Source organism: Felis catus, chromosome F1 (genome assembly GCF_018350175.1).
Source record: "Felis catus isolate Fca126 chromosome F1, F.catus_Fca126_mat1.0, whole genome shotgun sequence".
NCBI lineage: Eukaryota > Metazoa > Chordata > Mammalia > Carnivora > Felidae > Felis > Felis catus.
In genome coordinates, this window is record NC_058384.1 from 28535000 (window position 1) to 28556881 (window position 21882).

Here is a 21882-nt window from a genome sequence, read left to right on the forward strand (position 1 = left end):
CTCTTGGTTTTGACTCAGGTCACGATCTCGTGACTTGTGAGTTTGAGCCCTGTGTCGGGCTCCACACTAACAACTCGGAGCCTGCTTGGGATTCTCTCTTTCCCTCTCTCTCTCTGCCCCTCCCCTGCTCATTGTGTGTGCTCACTCTCTCTCAAAAATAAATAAATAAAAATGAAAAAGGGGCACCTGGGTGGCTCAGTCAGTGAAGCATCCAACTTTGGCTCAGGTCGTACTCTCATGGTTGGTGGGTTCAAGCCCTGTGTTGCGCTCTGTGTTGACAGCTCAGAGCCTGGAGCTTACTTTGGATTCTGTGTGTGTGTCTCTCTCTCTGCCCCTCCCCTGTTTGATCTCTCTCTCTCTCTCTCTCTCTCAAAAAATAAACATTAAACAAATTTTTTTAAGTGAAAAAAATTTTAAGTCTCTTATGGCTTGCCTCCCTCTCTGTTTTTATCTTATTTTTCCTTCCCTTTCCCTATGTTCATCTGTTTTGTTTCTTCAGTTCCACATATGATTGAAATCATATAATATTTGTCTTTCTCTGACTTATTTCACTTAGCATAATATGCTATACTTCCATCCATGTTATTGCAAATGGCAAGATTTCATTCTTTAATACTCCACTGTATATATACATACATATATACAATGTATGTATATATGTATGTATATATGTATATATATGTGTATATATATATGTATGTACATATGTGTATGTATATATATGTATGTATATATAAAACATCTTCTTTATCTATTTATCAGTCGATGAACACTCAGGCTCTTTCTATAATTTGGTTATTGTTGATAGTGCTGCTATAAACATTGGGGGTGAAGAGTAAGTAATACTGTCACAACCTGGGGAGGTTAACTATAAAAGCATAGCAGTATATTTGAAGGTTTGTCAAAAATTTTTCAAATGAATAAGTTGAGTTGGAAAATATATCACTGGAATGTTCACTGACATCACGCCAAAAATTCTAGGTTTGTGATCAACATTCTTGGTAAAATTGAATGAAGAAAACTTCATATTGTGGAGAATCCTCTGCATTTTCATTTCCAAACACTGGCCTCTAAACCAGTGTCTGAAACATCCACTTATTTGCCTTCCTTGATACAGATCTGACCACTGTTCACAAAATTCTTGTCAATAGAGATAAAAAATATATCTGTATTGAGATATTTAACTCTGTAGAGCGATTGTTAAAGGCTTGATCAGATCTGTGACACAAAAGCTGTAGTTTCTGCACTGTTGAAGCAAGGAAGAAAGTTTTAAGTAAGCCAAACTGTAAAAAAATAATTTTTGAAAAGCTTGGCAAATTTTCTGGATATATTTGAAAGTTTTAATGCATAAATAGAGAGCACAGACACCATATCATCGCTTAATAGAATTGATTGTGTCTATTGTGAAGTTATGATTAAGATCAAGGACTCAGGAATCAAAGAGCCCTAGGTTGAAATCAGGGTTTTGTCATTTGCTAGATGTGTGAGTTTGGGCAAGTTACTTTATCTCTCAAATTCTTGGTTCCTATACTTTGCTAAACCTCATTTCTAAAATAAAGATAATCACCCTAACTACTTCATTCAGTTGTTTTGAGAACGAGGTCAGAAAATCCAAAGAAGCCAATGTTCTCTGTCTTTCAAACTTAATCCAAAATGCTTAGCATAATGGCCCCATGAAGTGTTCAATAAAGTATTATTTTTATTACCATAGTGCAAACCCACGATTACTATAGGAATTGGTATTAATATATCTTCCCATATTCTGTGAAAAAAAACTTTTCAAGGAAAACATTAAATTATATTTAATTTGCTGTGAATCAAACCCAGGCAATATTTTCCTGTCATGATGCTGAAATTTCTTAGTTCAAATTTTATAAGGAGCCATATTCTTAATCATTTCCAATCTTTTCTAGGCTCTATCTAAAAAATTTTGAAATCAAGTTTGACTTGATCATCTTAGACAATTGCTAGAAAAACCACTATAAAGATAGATATCAGTTTCTCTTTTGCCACAAAACACTGAAATTGACCTATGCCCTGCTCAAATTTCATACTTCCTGGTATAGAAAAGCTTGTGATGAGGAAGTAAGGTCAAGGCTCTAATTTATATCACATAGGAAAGTCAAAAAATATATATTTTTTGATATAAAATTTATTTTACCATGACCTTAATTTTTAAGACATGTTATTTATATAATCTTAAATTTCATATAATAGAAAAGGAGATAAAATTTTGTTTATGTAATTGAGTATAGGTTTTAAAAACCTGAGAAAACTGACCTGAGCCTATGAAAATGGTAATAATTCAACAAAACCTATATCTGTTTATTCGAAGGTCAGCTTTCTTCTAACTATGCTATATATTGCCTATGATCTTTCAAAGTTGGAAATTAGTATTCTGTATCAGAAAATGCAGTCTCCCAAAATTCCATCTTCTTGTATAAGAAGATAAAATTTGACCTTATTCAGATATAGTTCACCTGTAAACTATTAAATTGATGTAGCACTGGAAATTAAAATGCATGAATATGTATATATTTAATCCCTTAAAGATTTTTCTTAGATACATATATATACATACATACATACATGTAAAATTGTGTGTATACGTGTGTATGTGTGTACGTATATGTGTGTGTGTGTGTGTGTGTGTGTGTGTGTGTGTGTGTGTATAATGCCAAGGGACATCTCTATAAAATGTATAGCTGTTGTATTTCTCAAACAATATTTTCCAAATCAAAACCATTTGTTAACAGAGATTTCTATTCACCCCAGGGGACAATTCCATTAGGCTCTTTTTCCTGGCTATGACCTAGAATTTACAGTCTGAGTATAGCTTAAGATCTAACTCTTTGTGAATCACTCCTGTATTGTAACTAATTCTTGCTATACTAGATTTTCCATGATTATCTGAACTATTAATATGTGTAATCAATCACACAGAAAGCCGTAGAATTCCACTTGTTCCATTCTGGCTGTTTTTACAACATAATGGATGTGTGTGTTTTGCCAATAGTGAGTCCCTCAACAGGGCAATTACTACAAATTGACTGTACCAATATTAGCAACAAGGGACATATTCATAGAACACACATCAACACTCTTACAGAAGTCATACATTTGTTAGCATGGCAAAGTGAAGAAAAACAGAATGGACAATTTTATATTTATTTGTAAGTGAGTGCCCAGGAAAATCTATTGGGAACGCATGGACCACCTTGGATAACTACTCAAGGGCATTTTTTATTTTAAAAAATTATTCAAGGCCAAGCTATACATAGATGGAAGAATAGGACTTTCAGATAATAATTCAAGGACAGATTTTCAGATGCTATCTATCAAATTAAGCCAAGGTTATATGCATATTTTGAGTTATTTCATATGCGATTTAGGAAAAAAACCCAAGATGTGCATAATCCTTAAACATTTTTATCTCAAGTATTACTCACAAGGTCATCCTTTGATGAACAGCAACAAGCAAGATTACAGTTCTCTTTGAATTTTAGTTGGCAAAGGAAAATTGTCACATTCAGAAAAGAGATTATATCCCTCCAGCAGCTTATACAGGGACATAATTAATGGTACAAAGTCATAGACAAATTACTCTACCCAGCCAGTATTGGGTTTCATATGAGGCCACTGAGGTTTATTTTATTGGTAGGAGAAGTTACTACCTCATAGTTTAGCTAATATCAAATTTATCTTTAATGCTTCATCTTTTAAGAAGTTCTTGCCAATTCACTAACAAAACACACACACACACACACACACACACACACACACACACACACACACACTAACTCCCAGCCAGGTATCTGTTTATAGGACACCACTGTGGCCAATCAGGATCCCCATTTATGGCCCAATTGTAGTATCTCCCCATCAAAATTGGTCCTTTTGTCATCCTTTTTCAGGATGCTACTGTATGGGTATGATGGTGGTAAATGATTATCAATTAAGTAAGTTGACCAATAGGTTACTTTGCCAAGCAAACCATAACTTTCAGTATTCAACCTAATGAAATAGATATTATAACGTCACTTTTTTTTAAGTTTATTTATTTATTTTGAGAGTGACAGAGACAGCACAAGTGGGGGAAAGGCAGAAAGAGAGGGAGAGAGAGAGAGAGAGAGAGAGAGAGAATCCCAAGTGGGTTCTGCATTGCCAGCACAGAGCCCGACATGGGGCTCGAACCCACGAACCATGAGTTCATGATCTGAGCCGAAACCAAGAGTTGGTCACTTAACTGACTGAGCCACCCAGGCGTCCCTTATTATGCTCACTTTAAAACTGAGAAAATTGAGAATCAGGAAACTGGCATTCAAGCCAGTTCTCCCAAGTACAAAATCCCATCCACTTTCAATTATACCATCCTTTCTAAAGTGTGTTTTAGGATATTAACAGGTGTTTTGTTCAAATAAACCTGAGAAATGCTGGGTTTTATAAAAATCGACAGTTTCTTCACTATAGGAGTTCCCAGAGCTCATGAGGTTTACAAATCACTAAGAGAAGGATAATGTTTATGCTAATTCCAAACCCTATTAATATGTAGTCAACCTTTCTCCCACTCAGACTATATTTTCCTAAATGCATTTTGGGGAAAACAGTACTGAAACTGTATTTTTCTGTATTCATTGATTTATTGTTATCAGAGAGCCTGCACAATTTGCAAACATATGTTCTTCAACTCAACAAACATTTTTATTCCTTATTTATTATCTTTGTCTTATCCTCCTATCCTCTACATATTTTGGGAATCCTGTACATCTAACTTTTCTTTATCTTTATTGTCATGTTGATATTTTTTTTGACATCACCTATAGGTTTCTTGAATTTGTCATCTACCTTGTTAACTCCACTTTGGGGGACTAGCTAACTTGCTGTTTACTACCCAATTATTTATTTTACTTTCTTTTTTATTGCGGTAAAATATATATAACCTAACATTTGCCATTTTAACCATTTTTAAGCACGCAGTTCTGTGGCACTAAGTATATACACATTGTTATACAACTAAACCGCCATCCATCTCCAGAACCTTTTCATCTCCCCAGAATGAAAGTCTGTACCCATTAAACACTCACTCTCCATTCTCTTCTCCTGCCCTGGAAACCACACTTCCACCTTATGTCTCTGTGAATTTGACTACTTTTGGTACCTCATATTACTAGAATCAGAGTGCTTGCCCCTTTGTGGTTGGTTATTTCACTTAGTATAATGCTTTCAGGGTTCATCCATGTTGTAGCATGTGTCAACATTTTCTTTCCTTTTCAAGGTTCCATTGTATGTACATGCCCCATTTTGTTTACCATCATTCGTTAATGCAAATTCGTGTTGCCCTCCATTTGGCTGGATATCCGCTGGATATCCAATGCGGATAGTGCCATTATGAATGTGGTGTGTACAAGTTCGAGTCCCTGCTTTCAATTCTTTGGGGTACATACCCAGAAGTGGAATTGCTGAATCATGTGGTAATTCCATGTGCAACTTTTTTCAGGAACTGACATGCTATTTTTCATAGCAGCTGCAACATTTACATTCCTACCAATAGCACACAAGGATACCAATTTTTCCACATCTTCCCAGACCCTTGTTATATTCTTTTTGCTTATTTGTTTCTTTATAATAGTCACCTTAGTGGGTGTGAAGTGACATGTGTTTTTAGGATACATTCAAGTACTGATTGTGTTAGCCCCCTGAAGGCATGCACTCATTTACCTAAGATCATGGGTACCTAGCAGAGTATGAAATACATACTGGATGCTTAGTAAACATTTATTGTATAGTTAGAGATAAGATTAGATTCAGGGAGAAAGCCTAGAATGGAAAGATAAGTTTGGATTTTGTCCGTTGGTTAAGTGGGAGCCACTGTGAATTTAGAAAAAGTAAATGAGGTGAAAAAGGGCATTTGTCTTGGGGGAAATTTTCTGGAGGTGAGTTCATAGAGTTTTGAAATGGCAAGACCATTCATGAATTCATGACAGAATAAAGTCAACCCAAGAGGGTTTGTAAAATAAGAGCCAGAATCTGACAAAAGAGAAGGAGAAATAAAAGATGACTCCAAGTTTAGCATCTTGGGTCACTGTTGAGCAACAGGGCCACTGACAAAAAAGTTTCAATGGAATGTAAAGGCAATGCGTTTATACTTTCTAACGTTCTGCTATTATTCTTGGGCAAATCAGCTCAGGACTCTCTTGGTCCATCCATTCTAGTTCTGCTGATGCCGTTTCTCAAGGTTATACAATAAAACATGGATTGTGAGTAACTCGTTCCGTGAGTGTTCTGCAAGACGAGCAAACATTTCCAATAAATTTTGACTTGATAAACGGACGATGTCTTGCAATACGAGTAGGGCATGATGCCGAATGTCACATGATCACAATCCAGCCAATGGTTCTTGAAATTCACTTTGATGGACAAGTGCTTTGGATTACAAGCTTGTTTGCAGAACGAATGATGCTCACAAACCGAGGTTTTACTGTATTTTGAACAAGAATGTGCTCTTCTTCACGTCCACAGACCACCAGCCCTTTTGTCTCCATCACTGACCCATCTTACAAAAGAAACCTCTAGCTTTTCTAGGAGCTTTCCCAAGCTTCTTTTCTTGTCCTTTGTTTCCTAAACCAGCATCTGCAATAAAACATGCCCACAAATGCAATGAAATGATTTCTTCAGTCATTGTTCCTTCCCTTGTCCTTATGTCCTCTCTATGACTTTATTCATAAATACTGTTTGGGAAACTGTGAAATCCTATGGGGAAAAAAGACCATTTTATCAGTATGCTTCTGAAAAGTCCCAAACCTGATACTCCAGACAAAACTATGTTTAACAGGCTGTGCCCCTTCCTGATTAAATTACGTATCTCAGAATAGAGTTGTAAACTCCTTGATTCATCTGAAAATCAGCAGTGGCGGGAATGATGTTTTAATTCTCTGCCTCTCCCCAGGCATATCTAAACTAATCAGCACACAGTTTTGAAAACAAATAACTGAGTTTAAAACCCAACATTTCAGCAAAGTAATAATATTAAAGTTTGACTGTATATGATTTTCTCGAGTGTCTATATTAATGGTGGAGGTACCACAGAAAACTCCCAAATTCCATTTTAGGGGGGGAAAAAAAAGTTGTCCTTCCCCATCACTTTGGAATCAGAGTTGCTCGCAAGAAATGAAATTTATATCTGAGTTTCACCTCATTTTGTATTCTCTGAGTTCTTCTCACCAGCCAACTCCCAGTTAGCACATAATAGAATCCAGTAAGCACTTTATATGGACTATCATATTCAAGTCTGCTATCATATTTAACTTTTGGAAGTGGCTTTTATTAGTGGCTTTTATCCTCAGTTTACAGATAAGAAAAATGAGGTTTCATGAGAAAAATTACTCAATCAAAGTAAATCCCTAAGAAGTGACTGAGCTACTTACTTAAGCTCCCCAAATACAACAAAACAGAAAAATGGAGTGAAGCATAATCTTCTCACCGAGCGTTTGGTTCCTGAAACATTGGCCACTGATGCTGAACTTCTAATGGTTTTTCTTAGTCCAGCTAGAAATAAGATGGTAGGTGAGGAGGGGGGAGTGAAACATACAATATAAACATTCAAAAGGAAGGCAAGCCCTAGGTCAAAGCTCCCAGCCTTGCACAGGCCTGTTTTGCTTGGCTGGCTTTGAGTCAGGGAGGGATTTCTGAGCGGTCCACGCGGAGCACAGTCCCTTCTTGTCTGCAGAGACAGATGCTGTGCAATCAGCAGTTTCGTGTCAAATGTTTTATTTGATCCTTCAACAGCCGTTAGAGGCTGACGTGTCTGGTGGATATTATTCTCACCTGGTGTAGTGCCGGCAGGCACTGAAAACCGATAGCTGGCTGAACCCCAATTAAACGTGAACAAACTGGTTTGCCTAAGACCTCACGGCTAGCAGGTAGCCACACTGTATCTAAAGTCCCAAACAGGCTCCTGCTACATCATTCCACTTCACGCCAGGTGACAGTGACTTCCTCGCTTCGTAAGCAGAGACTTCCGCTAAGTGCGTCAGTCTTTCTATTTATGTTAAGTCCCGGGATCCCCATTAGTCATGCAGTTGTGGAAATAGAGACTCTGAAGGGTTAGCCACCTTTCCCAATATCACATAGTCACATATCACATCTCGTATAATCGTAAAGAATGATGTCTTTAAAGCGAAACAGGTCTAGGCTCAGATTCTGATCTTGTTCTTGAACTAGGATTGGGCAAGCTATGTAACCTCTCTAACCATCTGCTTTGTCAAATGTACAATGGAAGTAATAATCGTACTTTCTGTATAGGTTTGTTTATTTATTTATTTGTTTTTATTTATTTATTTTGAGAGAGAGAGAGAGAGCTCAAGAGAGCTGGAGAAAGGCAAAGAGAGAGGGAGAGAGAATTCCAAGCACGCTCCACACCATCAGCATACAGCCTGATGCGGGGCTTGAACTTACGAACTGTGAGATCATGGCCGAGCTGAAATCAAGAGTCAGACGCTTAACTGACTGAGCCACCCTGGCACCCCTGGATAGGTTTATTTTTAAGAATTACAGGTAATTGCAGATATTATGTAGCACTGGTTACTGGCCGTGAACAGGGTTTAAGGTGGATAAAGTACTATTTTCTTAACAGAGAAGAGCAAAAGACAGAGACAAGCTAAGTAACTTGCCCAACATCCCATGACAGTAAGTGGGGAGTTCAGATTCAACCCCAGACTATCTGGTTCAAAAGCCTGTGGTCCCTGCATTGCTGTGATATAATGAAAAGATACAGCACAGGAGCTAGAACAGATTAAACACTCAACTCGGAGCTCCATCTGCTACACCTTGCTTATCCTTCCCCATTTCTAAAAATGCCCGAAGAACGATATTCCATAATGTTCTGCAAAGTGGCACAGTCAGGTTGCTTAGTTCCTAGTTTCTATTACAATGTGTTGCAGAAAATCATAGGAGGCTCAGAGTAGGTACTACACTTGATCTTAGCCAAAAGGCCGAGAAGCGATTCAGAGTAGGTGAGTTCACCAGAGGATAAATAAAAAATTATTAGAAAGCAAATTATATGTGATGGCAATAATCCAAGTACTGAACTATCCATAGTGCCTAAAAGGAGAAAAATACGTATAGAAAGAGAAGTTGTAGAGAAAAATTCCAAAATACTCTATTAAATAAAATTGTGTTTGGTTTCTGACAATCACTTAAAAAAATATCTTGAAGTTGTAAGTTTTCCCTACTCTTCTCAACTCCAGGTTAAATTTTATGATTTTCCTTTGCATTAAATTGAGTCCCTCTATCACGTTACAAAATAACTTACCTTAAAGTCACTTCTCTTCAATATCCAATACATTATCTGACAATTTTTTTATTTCTGGTTTAGAAGGTGATAGAATAAACAGTCATGGGTGGTTTTATTGGAAAACTGGGGCGGGGGGGGGGGATCTCCCAAATGGAGACTTCAAGGAAAATACTATATAACTCAGTGGCTTCTGTGGCAAACGGCTGATTGAACTACCCTTTATCTTTCAAGATTAATTTTGTTTTTTTTTAAGTGAGAAGTTTTATAAACAGGGAAAAGAACTGTCCCTGCCTTGCTGGGGACAGTAAGTTATGAGTTAGTTTGTTAAAGCAGGAGTATATTCAGGTGACAGTAATTTTTGTGCGTGACTCAATGCCATTGAAAATGATTGAAGACCAATCAAGGCACAGAATGATATTCTCTTTAGCTTTGTTGTATGGGCAAAACTCACGCAAATGGCTCCAAATTTGATTTACATGTCTTAAAACAAAATGACCAATGCCTATCTAATTTATATCTTGTTTTTCTTCAGGTACAAACAGCAGGCACCTTTTCATTTCTTTAACATTATCCGTCCAACCTCATTTCCACCCTAAATGAAATCTTAATTCTCTTCTTTTGATAGCATAATTGTTTCCATGGCAACAACAAAAGACATGAGAGTATTCTCAGCTGCAGGTGAAAATAATCATAACATATTGATAAACCATCTGAAGATACCATTGTCATGTAAATGACCTCATAACAGGAGAGAGGGAAGAGAAATAAAGGCAAACAAAGTGGCATCCAGAAAGCAGACGTGCTTGGAATAAAATATTTTTTGGTGGCTTCAGTGATGTTAAAGAAGGGTCACATTGAGAAAGAACGTCAGATAACCATACGTCTTGATTAGATATTGTAAATAAAGAATATTGCTTTAAAATTTACTGAGAAACAAAGAGAGCTCTGGATTCCGGGAGCACCATCGATTGTTTCACTGTCTCTGCCATTTGCACATTCACTGGGGACTAAATGAGATATATGAAGAGAAAAATAAGAAGTGACTCTGGAGCTTGTCAATAGTACTAGAAACGCTAGTGAATCTTTAGATAGACCTTTCTAGACAATGCTCACAAACTTAAATTTAAAGTATAAAGTTTGGGCTCTGAGATGGAAGGGGTTTTCACCTCGACCCTGCCATCACCTTCCGCTTTGAACCAATCATTCATCTCTGGAGGTAAAAACAACTGTTGGTACCAGAAAGCAATATGTGCCTGGTGGGCAAGAATTAATGGGTTGTGAATCTGCTCCCCCCCGGGGCCTGATTTAAGCTCAGAGGACAACATTGCCTTAGGGCAAGGAGTTGAATGAGGTAGATCCTGAAGAAGGTTTGCCTTTAAGAGGTTCTTGGAACTCTGAAAGGAGAGGGTGGATCTGTGATGTCCCTCTTGAGATGCAAGTTTCTCTAATCTCTAAGATTTGAAGAAGAGATAAACAGGTGGATTACATTTTTTCTATCCCCACGTTGATAACACGTGGAGACTGGGCAGCTAAGACTGTCTTGGGCCGCTTCTCATGTTTTAGAAGAGGATTAACAATCTACCTGTTGCCACATCACCGAACACACACAGCTACCCTCTACCACCTTGGGTAGAAAAAGACAGAGAAAATACAGATGACCAATATTTGAAATGAAAGCAATCATAATAGATTCTACAAACCTTAAAAAAACTCTAAGGGCATCTTTTAAAAAAAAATCACAATGCCAATAAATTTAACAACGTAGATGAAATGGACAAATACTATGAATGACACGAATTATCAAACCTGACTTAGGAGAAAAAAATAGTAACGTCTAGATATTAAATACTAACTGTTGAATAATTGAACTAGCAATTTAAAACCTTCCCAGAAAGAAAACTCTAGGCTTGGGTAACTTCCCTGGTGAATTCTATCAAACATTTAAAGAAGAAATAATACAATATCACACAATTCTTTGAAAAAGTTATGGAGAGGGGAATACTTATTTACAAAGTCAATATAACTCATATCAAAACCTGACAATGACATTACAGGGGTGCTTGGGTGGCACAGTCGGTAAAGCATCCAAATCTTGATCTCAGCTCAGGTCATGATCTCACGGTTTGTGAGTTTGAGTCCCACGTACGGCTCTGCAATAATGGTGTGGGGCCTGCTTGGGATTCTGTCTCCCCTTCTCTCTGCCCCTCCCCTGCTTGTGTGCACTCTCTCTCTCTCAAAAATAAATAAATAAATTAATTAAAAAAAAAGTCCTGGCAATGACATTACAGGAAAGGAAACCTACAAACCAATATCCCTCATGAACTTAGACTGGAAATCCCTAACAAAATTTGTGAACTAAACCCAGCAATACGTAAATAGTCAATCTGTCACAAGCAATTGGAGTTCACTTTAGGAACATGATATTGGCTTAACATTTGAAAATTAATCAGCAGAATTCACCACATCAAAATAATAACAGATAAAATAAAAGTCATGTCATCATCCCAGTAGAAATAGAAAAATCAGATAACAAAATTCTATAGCCATTTTCATAATAAAAAGAAAAAGCTCTTGGCAACTTGGGAGTAAAAGCTACCTTTCTCAAAAAAAAAAAAAAAGATACCTTTGTCAACCTGATAAAAACTGGTTATGAAACAAACAAACAGCCTACAGCTTATAGCATATTTAATGACGAAGCAGCAGCAAATGCTCTGACCTCTGGAGTCTCTCAAGGCAATGAGGCAAAAAGAAGAATAAAAGGAGTAAGGAATTGAAGGAAGGAGTGAGACATCCTCTATTCACAGATGACATCATTACCAGCTTAGTAAATCTTAAGGCAACTACAAAGCAAATATTAGAACAAATAAGTGAATTAACAAGGTTACAGAATATAAGGTCAAGACACAAAAACAGTTGCACTCTTACATATTAGCAACAAATAATTAGAAAAATGAAATTAAGGAAACAACACCATATATCATAACATCCCCAAATCCCTGGCATACTAAAGGATAAATTTAATGAAAGATTTGCAAGTTCTGTGCACTAAATACTCCTAAGTATTGTTGACAGAAATTAAAGACAAGCAAATTGAGATTTATAGCATATTCAAGGATCAGAAGATTTAATTTTGCTGACATGCAAATTCTCCCCCAAATGATGTATAGATTCAGGATGAACCGATTCAGAATCTAAGCAGGCATTTTGAAGCAACTGGCAAGCTGAAACTAAAAATTTGAAAATACAGAACAGTTAAAAAATGTTGGAAAAGAATCAAGTTGGAGGACTTAAATGTTTCAAGACTTTTTATAAAAGCTATTGTTATTAAGACAGTGTGATATTGATGTAGATATAGCAAAATAGATCAATGGAACAGAGTAAAAGTCCAGATACAGATCCATACATATGTAGAGAACTGGTTTTCAACAAAGGTATCAAAGCATTTCAAAGGGGGATAGGAATGTCTTTTCAACAAATCGTGTTGAAACAACTGGATATCCATATGGAAAATAAATGAACCCCGAGGCTCATCTTGCCATGCAAAAAAATTAATTTAAGGTGGGTCACAGACCTAAAAGTACAAGCTAAAATTATAAAACTTCTGGAAAAAAATCACAGGAGAGTCTCCACAAACTTGAAGTAGGCAAAGATTCCCACAGAGTTCGCAGAAAGCACTGCCCATAAAATATTAATACATTGGAATTCATGAAAATTAAAATTTGGTTATCAAAAGATACTGTTTAGAAAATGAAGAGACAAGCAGAGGAGCAGGAAAAAAATATATTTGTTTTTGTGTGCATCTGAGAAGGACTAACGTCCAGACTATATAAAGAGCTTCTATAAAGCAAAAAGCCAACAATAGCAAATGTTAAGGATGTAGGAGCTCTCCTTCACTGCTTCTGAGAATGTAAAATGTACAGCCATTTTAAAAAGTAGTTTGACATTTTCTTGTAAAGTGAAACATACACTTACCCCAGAAGCCAGCAATTTTACTCGTAAGTATTTCTCCAAATGAATTGAAAACACATTCCTACAAAAACCTATACACCGATGTTTATAGCAGCTTTATCCATTATCATAAGAAACTGGAAATCCCCAAGATGTCATTTAACAGGTGAATGAATAAACAAACTATGGCACATCTCTATAACGGATGCCTCCTTGGGTGATTCATACAATGACATGAATGAGACTTAAATGCATTTTGCGAGGTAAAAGAAGCCAGACGAAAAGTCTAAATATATAAGATTTCAATCACATGACGTTAAGAAAAAGGGAAGACTATAGGAATGGAGGATGGATAGTGGTTTCTAGGAGCTGAGAAATTGAGAAAAAATTGACAACAAAGGAGTTACATAAAGGAATTGTAGGGTGATCAAGTTTTCTGTATGGTACAGGAGTAATTCTTGACTCTGCATCTACGCATCACCCCACTGAACTATACAACACAGAAAGTTGCCTTATTATATGCAATTTTATTTTTATTTTGGGGAGAAGAGAGAGAGAGAGAGAGGGAGAAAGAGAACAAGTGGAGGAGGGGCAGAGGGAGATAGAATTCTAAGCAGGTTCTGTACCCCGTGCAAAGCCTGACTCGGGGGTTCGAATTCAGGGTTGTGAGATTATGACCTGAGCCTAAATCCAGAGTTGGGCTCTTGACCTACTGAGCCACCCAGGTGCCCCCAGTATATGAAGTTTTAAAAACTCAACCACATGTCAGGAGAAGACAGGATGGAATGTAGACTATGACAAAGGAGTTTAACTGTATTAAAAACGTATGACATAACATCACTAAAGGGGGTATGGAAAAAAGTTGACCTAAGTAACTTTGGCAAACAGTTGCTTTTACCAGACACTTTAGGTACCAAGGCAAAATGATTTGTCTGAAAATGTTAACTCAAGTTGGTAAATTTGTTTCTCACAAGGGTACAGGTCAACAGTTATGAAACGAAATGTATACTAGAAGTTGGACAAATAAGTAAAAAAATTGTAATCGCAGGAATCAGGTTTCTAACTGTCAGAGAAAGGAGTTACAGATAAGCAGGAGATTGGGGGCAACTAGAATGAGCTCCATGATGCTGGATTATAATTATTAATATCAGTATGAGTTCATATATATTTTAAACTATATATATGTATATAAAGCATATTTTATATAATATATATAATATATATACACATATATATATAAAATATTATCTCATGTCATATCCAAAAGGTAGATTAAAATGTTAAATATAACAATAATTTTAATATTTTATTAGGACTTCTGGAGAATACTTAGAAGCTAATAAAAAAGTATTGTGCGGCAGAAGATACAATAAATACAGTAAACAAATTTAGAAAGTAGGTTTGCAATGCAGATGACAGATAAGGGTTTGAAAGCTATGATTATATGAAGAGAGTTTTAAAAATTGACAATAAACGGGCAACAGTGTAAGAAAAATGAGCAACAGATATAAATAGGCAATTCACAGATGAGCAAATCTAAATGGCCAGAAGATATATGTAATGAAAAAAATTTCACTAATAAGGAAATAGAAAGTGAGCTAACAAGACAACGTCACTTTAAACTTATCAAACTGACAAAAAAGTCAAGCAGCGGTAACATTGTCAGTGGGGTTATGTGGAAAAAGTATTTCCTACGTTGCTAGTGGAAATGTAAATGGGTACAGCTCCATTAGAAAGCAACCTGGGAACATTTGTTAAAATTAAAGATGCATAAACCTTTTGACCCTGCGATCTCTCTCCTGGATATATATCCCATGGAAATATAAACACCAAAAATTAAAGATATGTGAGCCCAGATGTTTATTACAGCACTCTTTGGAGTAGCAAAAACGTGTACACGAAGAGATAGATTATGGTAACCGGTAGAACATAATATAATTATTCATATCTGCTAACAGAGAGGGATTTCTGAAACTTACTATGTGAGAAAAGGTGTCAAAAAAACCCTTGTATGTAATATGATTTCACTTTTGTAGAGTAAACAATAACAAAAGCATGCACACATGTGTATATGTATATACATGTGTATATTACAGGTATACATATATACATTTGAGATCAGATTTGACAATCATTAGGAGCTTTACAGAAGACTGCGTGTAAGACTACACTAGTTAAGGGTCGGTTTATACTTGCTAATGTTTATACTAATTCAAGTGTTTGGAGTAGGAGAGGCAAATATGGAAGGAAGGAGAGAGTAGGGACCAAAAGAAGAACCAAAAGAGTAAATATTATACTGAAATGAAAGCCTTATGATAACCTGATTTACATAAAATTATGTTTGTGTGTATATGCATATTTTCTGATCTATGTAGGCAGTGTATTGCGCGTGCTTGTACAAGTACTTTATATGTACTAATTTAACCTTCATAACAACCCCATGAGGTTCAAATTCTTATTATCCTCATTTAATAAAGGAGGAAACTAAGAGGTTAGAAAACGTTCCCAAAGTTATAGGAATATGTAGCTCCTGGCTTGGACTTAAAACCAGGCACTGTGACCCTGAAGCCTTGGCTCTTGACCACTAGATGTATTGGCTTGAGTGTCCAGGACGTATCGCTAAGCTAAACACACAATTGCAATGTAATGTGTATAATATGATTTGATTTGGGGAAAACAATAAACTCCTATAGATACCTGGTTGTTTGAGCAAGAAGAAAGTTGTAGGGGTCTAATCTGTATGCTATTTATTAGCTCTGGTAGGTAGGGATGGATAAAAAGACAATGGAGGGACAATTAACTTTGCTTTTATATTATCACTGAAACATACGACAAGCAGTCAGATAGTCTCCTAGTGAAAAAAAAATTGAAGAATAGCTGGGGTATTTTCTTTTTCTCATTTAGGGCTCTTCGATTTTTAAGTAACATTTATTTGTTCAGTGGGAGTTTTCAGACAGGAAAAGCTTTAATGAAGGAGGAGGTATTTAGCATACAGGTAAGATTTTGAGAGGTCAGAGGAATATTACGGAAAAAGCTTAGGGCAGAAAAACCACAAGTCATCTTCAAAACAGATTGCTTAGGAACCTCAGCTAGCACAAGCATTTTTGTATGAAGGCAGTGTTAATAAACCTGGAAGACTGCATACGTTTATATAGCCTTGAATGCCAGGATCAGGAACAAATTATTCTCTGTGCCCGTGGACTGGGCATCTGCAACCCTGGACCTCTTAACGTTATGAACAGACGCTGTGAGAAGCTGACACGGATGCTGTGTGGACACCAGATACAGCCCCAACCTTGGCTCCAGCCAGGGAGTCCTCTACCAAATACTGGCCCCATCAGGGATCGTTTTAGTTTCTGTGACTTGTCACCTCTGATCCACAGAGAGCACAGGGTGTCCAGACCGGGCTGTGCCTGGAGGAAGCACTTGCCCCATCACGTCCCTACACCTTCCTCGGGTACCTCACGTCACTGCTACTTTGCCAGAAAGAAGATAAATGTCTCCATCCACAAAGGAGCCACAGTTGCCTTTCTCCTGCTCGCTTCTTGGCAACAACTTTACTTCGCCCCAGGTGGATTTTCCTGGCACTGGCTAGGGAAATCCCTGGAGCCGGGTAGGCAGACTTGATGCTTCCCTTCTGTGTCCTACTGACAAGAACTCAAGGGCTGTAGCGTGTAGAGGGTGGGTGACAGCACAACAGGACATAGTGTAAAATTTAAGGGGACCTCTCTGGGTTCCGGCATAACTGCTACAGTGACCAACTGTGGTGGCTTTGAGCAACCTCTCTCATCTACGTTTTATCAACAGAAAAAGTGTCTTGCAGACGAAAAATTGTTTTTGGAGATTTGAAATTGTTTTGTGCCACTCTAGAGGTCCATACAAATCTAGGATTTGGGTGTTTACTAAGGGACATTTGCTGATTGCTGGACTTTAGCTGTAATATATATATTTAGATGCCCCATCTGTTTATGACATGCCCAGGCTCACTAACTAGGGCACTCAACTATTGTCCACAATTGCTGTGGAGTCATTTAAAGTAAAATACCGTCGTGTCTTTCCACTCTCAAAATGCTTCAGTGTAACTCAGTTCAAACTATAAAATAATATTGAAGTGACATTCTTACGGCCAGGGGGCAGATATTAAAAGGTGATTCATTAAAGGGTCACTGAACTGACACGTTCAGTTATGCACAGCTGGGTAATATCGCAGGAATTCTCTTTGTCAAATAAGGGTGCCCAGAAAGATGTCTTTGTAATACAGGGCTGGCTGGAGCCCAAAGAGTCCATGTATTTCTAAGGGTAAATTTCTTTCCTAATTTAACTGAACAGGAAAAAAAAAAATGCAACAACAAAAAACAAACTAAGCCTTAGAGAAAGCTCCTGAAATGCAAGATTGGCAACGTGAAAGGGATTTACACAGCTGTGTCACAGTCACGAGAGCTCCATTAAAACGGACTGCTCACATTTTAGGGTCACTTCCTTCAGTTTAAAAATCTGTAGGCTGTGGAAAGCCATGTGTAAACAACCATACTGTTCACACTTGGATATTATATAACTGAGCTCTTTTCCTTCATTCTTAGTAATTCTTTTATACTCATGTGACTTTACCCCATTGATAAAGCCATTTCTAGACTTACAGCCTCTGGGAAGGAAAGAAGAACAAAGAAGTCAATCACTGACTCCCGGGTGGCAAAAGCCAAAGTCCTTCTATAAACATAAAGTTGGAAAACTCGTGACGTATGAAATGCAAGGTTTGTTTTGTTTTGTTTTGTTTTTCTGTTTCAGAGAACATAAAGATTATTGGGGCTGGAACAAGAGAAAAAAATCAAAGAGAGGACGAGAGATTAAATAGTCCTAAGTCCTTGGGAAGGGCCTGGCACATCCCCTTGATCTTACTTCCGCCAAGTCAGGCTGTGGGGGATGCACATCCGCAGACAGGTTTGGGGACACAAGAAGAGCCTGTGACCTGAAACCTGCTCAGGTTTCAGGCAGACCTCAGTCAGGTTGTAGGTGTCTTTAAAGTACACTACACCCTACTCACCGTGGTAGCATTTGAGTGGCAATGGCTGCAAAAGGCGTCAGCCTGAAAGGGACTGAGACGACATCTGATTCCCTGCTGCCCCAGAGTGGTGCAAGGGAGCAGACACATTTTTCACGTCTCCTAAGAGGGGTTCAAAAATTGCCAAACACACTTGACAAGGCCTGATGTTTAGGACAAGGAAGACACAGCCTGTGAGGACTCAGTAACCACTTGCGGTACAGCAAATGCCACCAACACAGATGTGAAAATATCCATGTCAAGTACTTGGATCTCTGAAAGCACCCAAACCTAGAAACAAACCTGGGATTGGGAAAGATCCTGAGTGGACGGAAGAGACTCTGAGGAAGAAGCCCCAAGTTCACCCAGGATGAAATTTCTACCAAGTAAAATGGAGAACTTGAAATAAAAGTGAAATTCCCTTTGTAGGAAAATTAAATGATATTTCTTAAACATTCAGGTTGAGAATAGGCTGAGAATCATACTTCGTATAACTCTCTGGAGCATAAGTGTTTCACTGTCCAAACACAGATGGCAGTTACTGCAAAGTTACAAAATATGTTCTTGATAGCCCATATCTAGCTATCATCTACCAATGAAAATATACATTCTGTGATTTTAAAAATAAATTTGGGTCACTTAAAACTAACAAAATGATTCAGTCTCGTCATCACTATTGAAATGTGTTTGTTTATACTAGAAAGTTAGAGTTAGGCGGGCCAGAAGAATTCTAAAAGGAAATTAAAAGGTATACTCTATGAATGACAGTTTAATTGGAGATTCTTTTTTTTTTTTTTTTCTAAGTAAGCCCTATGCCCAATGTGGGTCTTGAACAATCTCAAGATCACACTCTACCAACTGAGCTAGCCAGGCGCCTGTAATTGGAGATTCATTAATTCCAATAGTTTGAGTGTATGTAGTGGGATCAAACAATAAAGCATAAAGCACTTTTTTTTTTTAGAATTCACACATCCAAATGAGTTCCAGCCTGAAATAATCACATTGGAAAATCATTGCGATCTAAAGGTATTAATGCTGAAAATAATTTTGGAATCCCTCTTTTGAAGTTGGCTTCTGAGATGATATAAGAGCCCCCACAAGAAAATAAGTGTTGTCACTAGGTTTTCACCAATTTACAAGCCACCTAAGAAAAGCAGCCTGAGAATCCTTGTAAGTCACACTTTATCTCTGATTATTAATAGTTTTTCTAAGTTTGATACACTTATTCAATAAATCGGGTCTCAAACGTTATTCACAGTTCTTAGCAGAAAACTGTCCTTATAGAATGCCCCCACTGAACATATCCCAAACGTCACACTTCCAAAGGGCATCTAATAAAGTACCAATGATGGAAATGGTAGAAAATGATAGAAAATGCACACTCATTCAACAAGGGAGAAAAAGACAGTTAATACCATGAAATTTAACCAATAGATCTACGATAACTCATGTTGAATAAAATTCTCCTGGATTTTTTTCTTAATAAAGTATGGTAAGAAATTGTGGTCTCCTTTTAAAAACAAAGCAATAATGTCGTATCAAAGAAGAAAAGCATAAAAGAGGCAAACCAGCTGCTGTGTTCTCCATGCAGAATATTCAAGCGTACTGAGAAACAGACTACAAGAGACGACCTGCAACGTCTCTAAGAGAAATTTCTTTAACAATCTTCCTTCCCTGCTCCTCGAAAGGACTGTAGGACTGTATGTGGCATGTCTAAATGCTGCCTATTGTCAACTTCTAATCCCAACCATATAGGCAAATTGAAATGTTCCAAAAGACAATTGGAAATATAATTTTATGACCCGAGCAGAGTGAGTTTTTAGTATTTGACAAACATGAGTTCATCAGCACCGACCAATCAGGACAGATGCACCAACATAAGAGCACTAGCCATTAACAACTGGGCATCTCAACTCAGTATCAGCCCTGCACGTGGATGTTTCTCAAGGGGAGAAATAGCTCCTTTTTACATAGAAATGGGGCTTTTTTTTTTTTTTTGGTCTCTATAAGAGCACAGTAAGAAACACAGTCTTGCAACCCATCTTTTGGACAGTCTATACTTTGTTTCAAAAAAAAAAAAGTAAAAACAAACTGAAAGTAAGCAATTTTAATGTTTATTATTTTTGAGAGAGCGTGAGCAGGAGAGCAGGGGCCCCTAACTCTCCCTCTCTCTCTGATTTTGTTCTGACCTCCTCCAATTCACGGGCCCTGTAGCAGTCAAAGTGATCTTTTAAAACTTCAACTGAGCTGACAGCTCAGATCCTGGAGCCTGCTTTGGATTCTCTCTCTCTCTCTCTCTCTCTCTCTCTCTCTCTGTCCCTTCCCGGCTCACACTCTGTCTCTACCTCAAAAATAAATAAACATTTAAAAAATTAAAAAAGAAAAGCTGCAACTTTGATCATGTCCCTCCCCTGCATAAAACTTTTTAAGAACTTTCTACCTCATTTCTAATGCAAGATCAAGCCCTCAGCATGACTATATGTTCCTGAGTGACCGTCCCTGAATATTTTTCCAACCTCATTTTGAACCTCTCTCCCTTTCACTCATGGGCTTCCAGCCACACAGGACTGAGTTCTTCTCATCCTCTGGCTGGGTGCATACATGTTTCCTGTTACCTTCAGCATTTATTTCCTACTTAGCCCTCAATTTCAGCTTACCTGCCACTTTTAAATAGGCCTTCCCTGAATCTCCAGTTAATTGTTTTCTTATCATTATGATCTCCTGGATTTAAACATTTGATGGATTTCAGTTCATTGCAATTAGTATCCTGCTCAAATCATCCCATTTTTTTAGCTAATAGTAGCCTTTTAAGATTGGTTCTATATCATGAACCAAAGACATAGCCCTATGAGTCCTGAGAGCTTCTTCACTGTATAAAATGTTTATCTTTTACATTTTTTTTTAATTTTTATTTAAAAAAATAAAGAGAGAGAGAGAGAGAGTATGAGTGGGGGCAGGAGCAGACAGAGAGGGGAAGACACAGAGTCCAAAGCAGGCTCCAGACTCTGAGCTGTCAGCACAGAGCCCGATGCGGGGCTCAAACTCACAGACCGTGAGATCATGACCTGAGCTGAAGTCAGATGCTTAACCTACTGAGCCACCCAGGCGCCCCTTGTTTTTATTTTTAAAGGTATAAATGCATTGACTGTTCTCTTAAAAGTCCTTCTTTTGGCTCCAAATACCATTTTCCCCTAGATCACCACCTATGGTGTGGGTCATTCTCAGCTTCCTTTTTGTCTCTTCTTTCTCCATCTACCCCTTACAAGTTGATCCTGCCAGTGATAAATGCTCAGCCCCTTCTCAACACATTACCTTACCACAACTTTCTCAGCTTCATCTATGGATTTAGCTAACAATTCTGAATTTTTATCTCCAACTCAAGAGTCATATGTCCAATGACCTAATAGACATCTTTCACCTCCTTTGTTGAGTTCTACTATGTACAGTATTGTTCTCGGTATAGCAGTGAGTTAAAGGGAAAAACTTCTGCACCCATGGAGCATTTAGGTTAGTTATGAAGGTTATATTCTAATGAGAAGTTTACATTATGATATTATTGAGACACTCTACATGAGTGCGTATTACATTGTTTTATTATTTGCCC

At 37.5% G+C, this 21882-nt stretch overlaps 1 protein-coding gene and 1 pseudogene across 1 annotated transcript in view; both read right to left on the bottom strand.

Moving 5' to 3' along the window:
- KCNK2 (potassium two pore domain channel subfamily K member 2) overlaps positions 1-21882 on the bottom strand; it is a 195653-nt gene that overhangs the window by 164853 nt on the left and 8918 nt on the right. The gene's annotated exons all lie outside the window — the stretch shown is intronic.
- Positions 8928-9002, bottom strand: LOC123382943 (annotated as a pseudogene).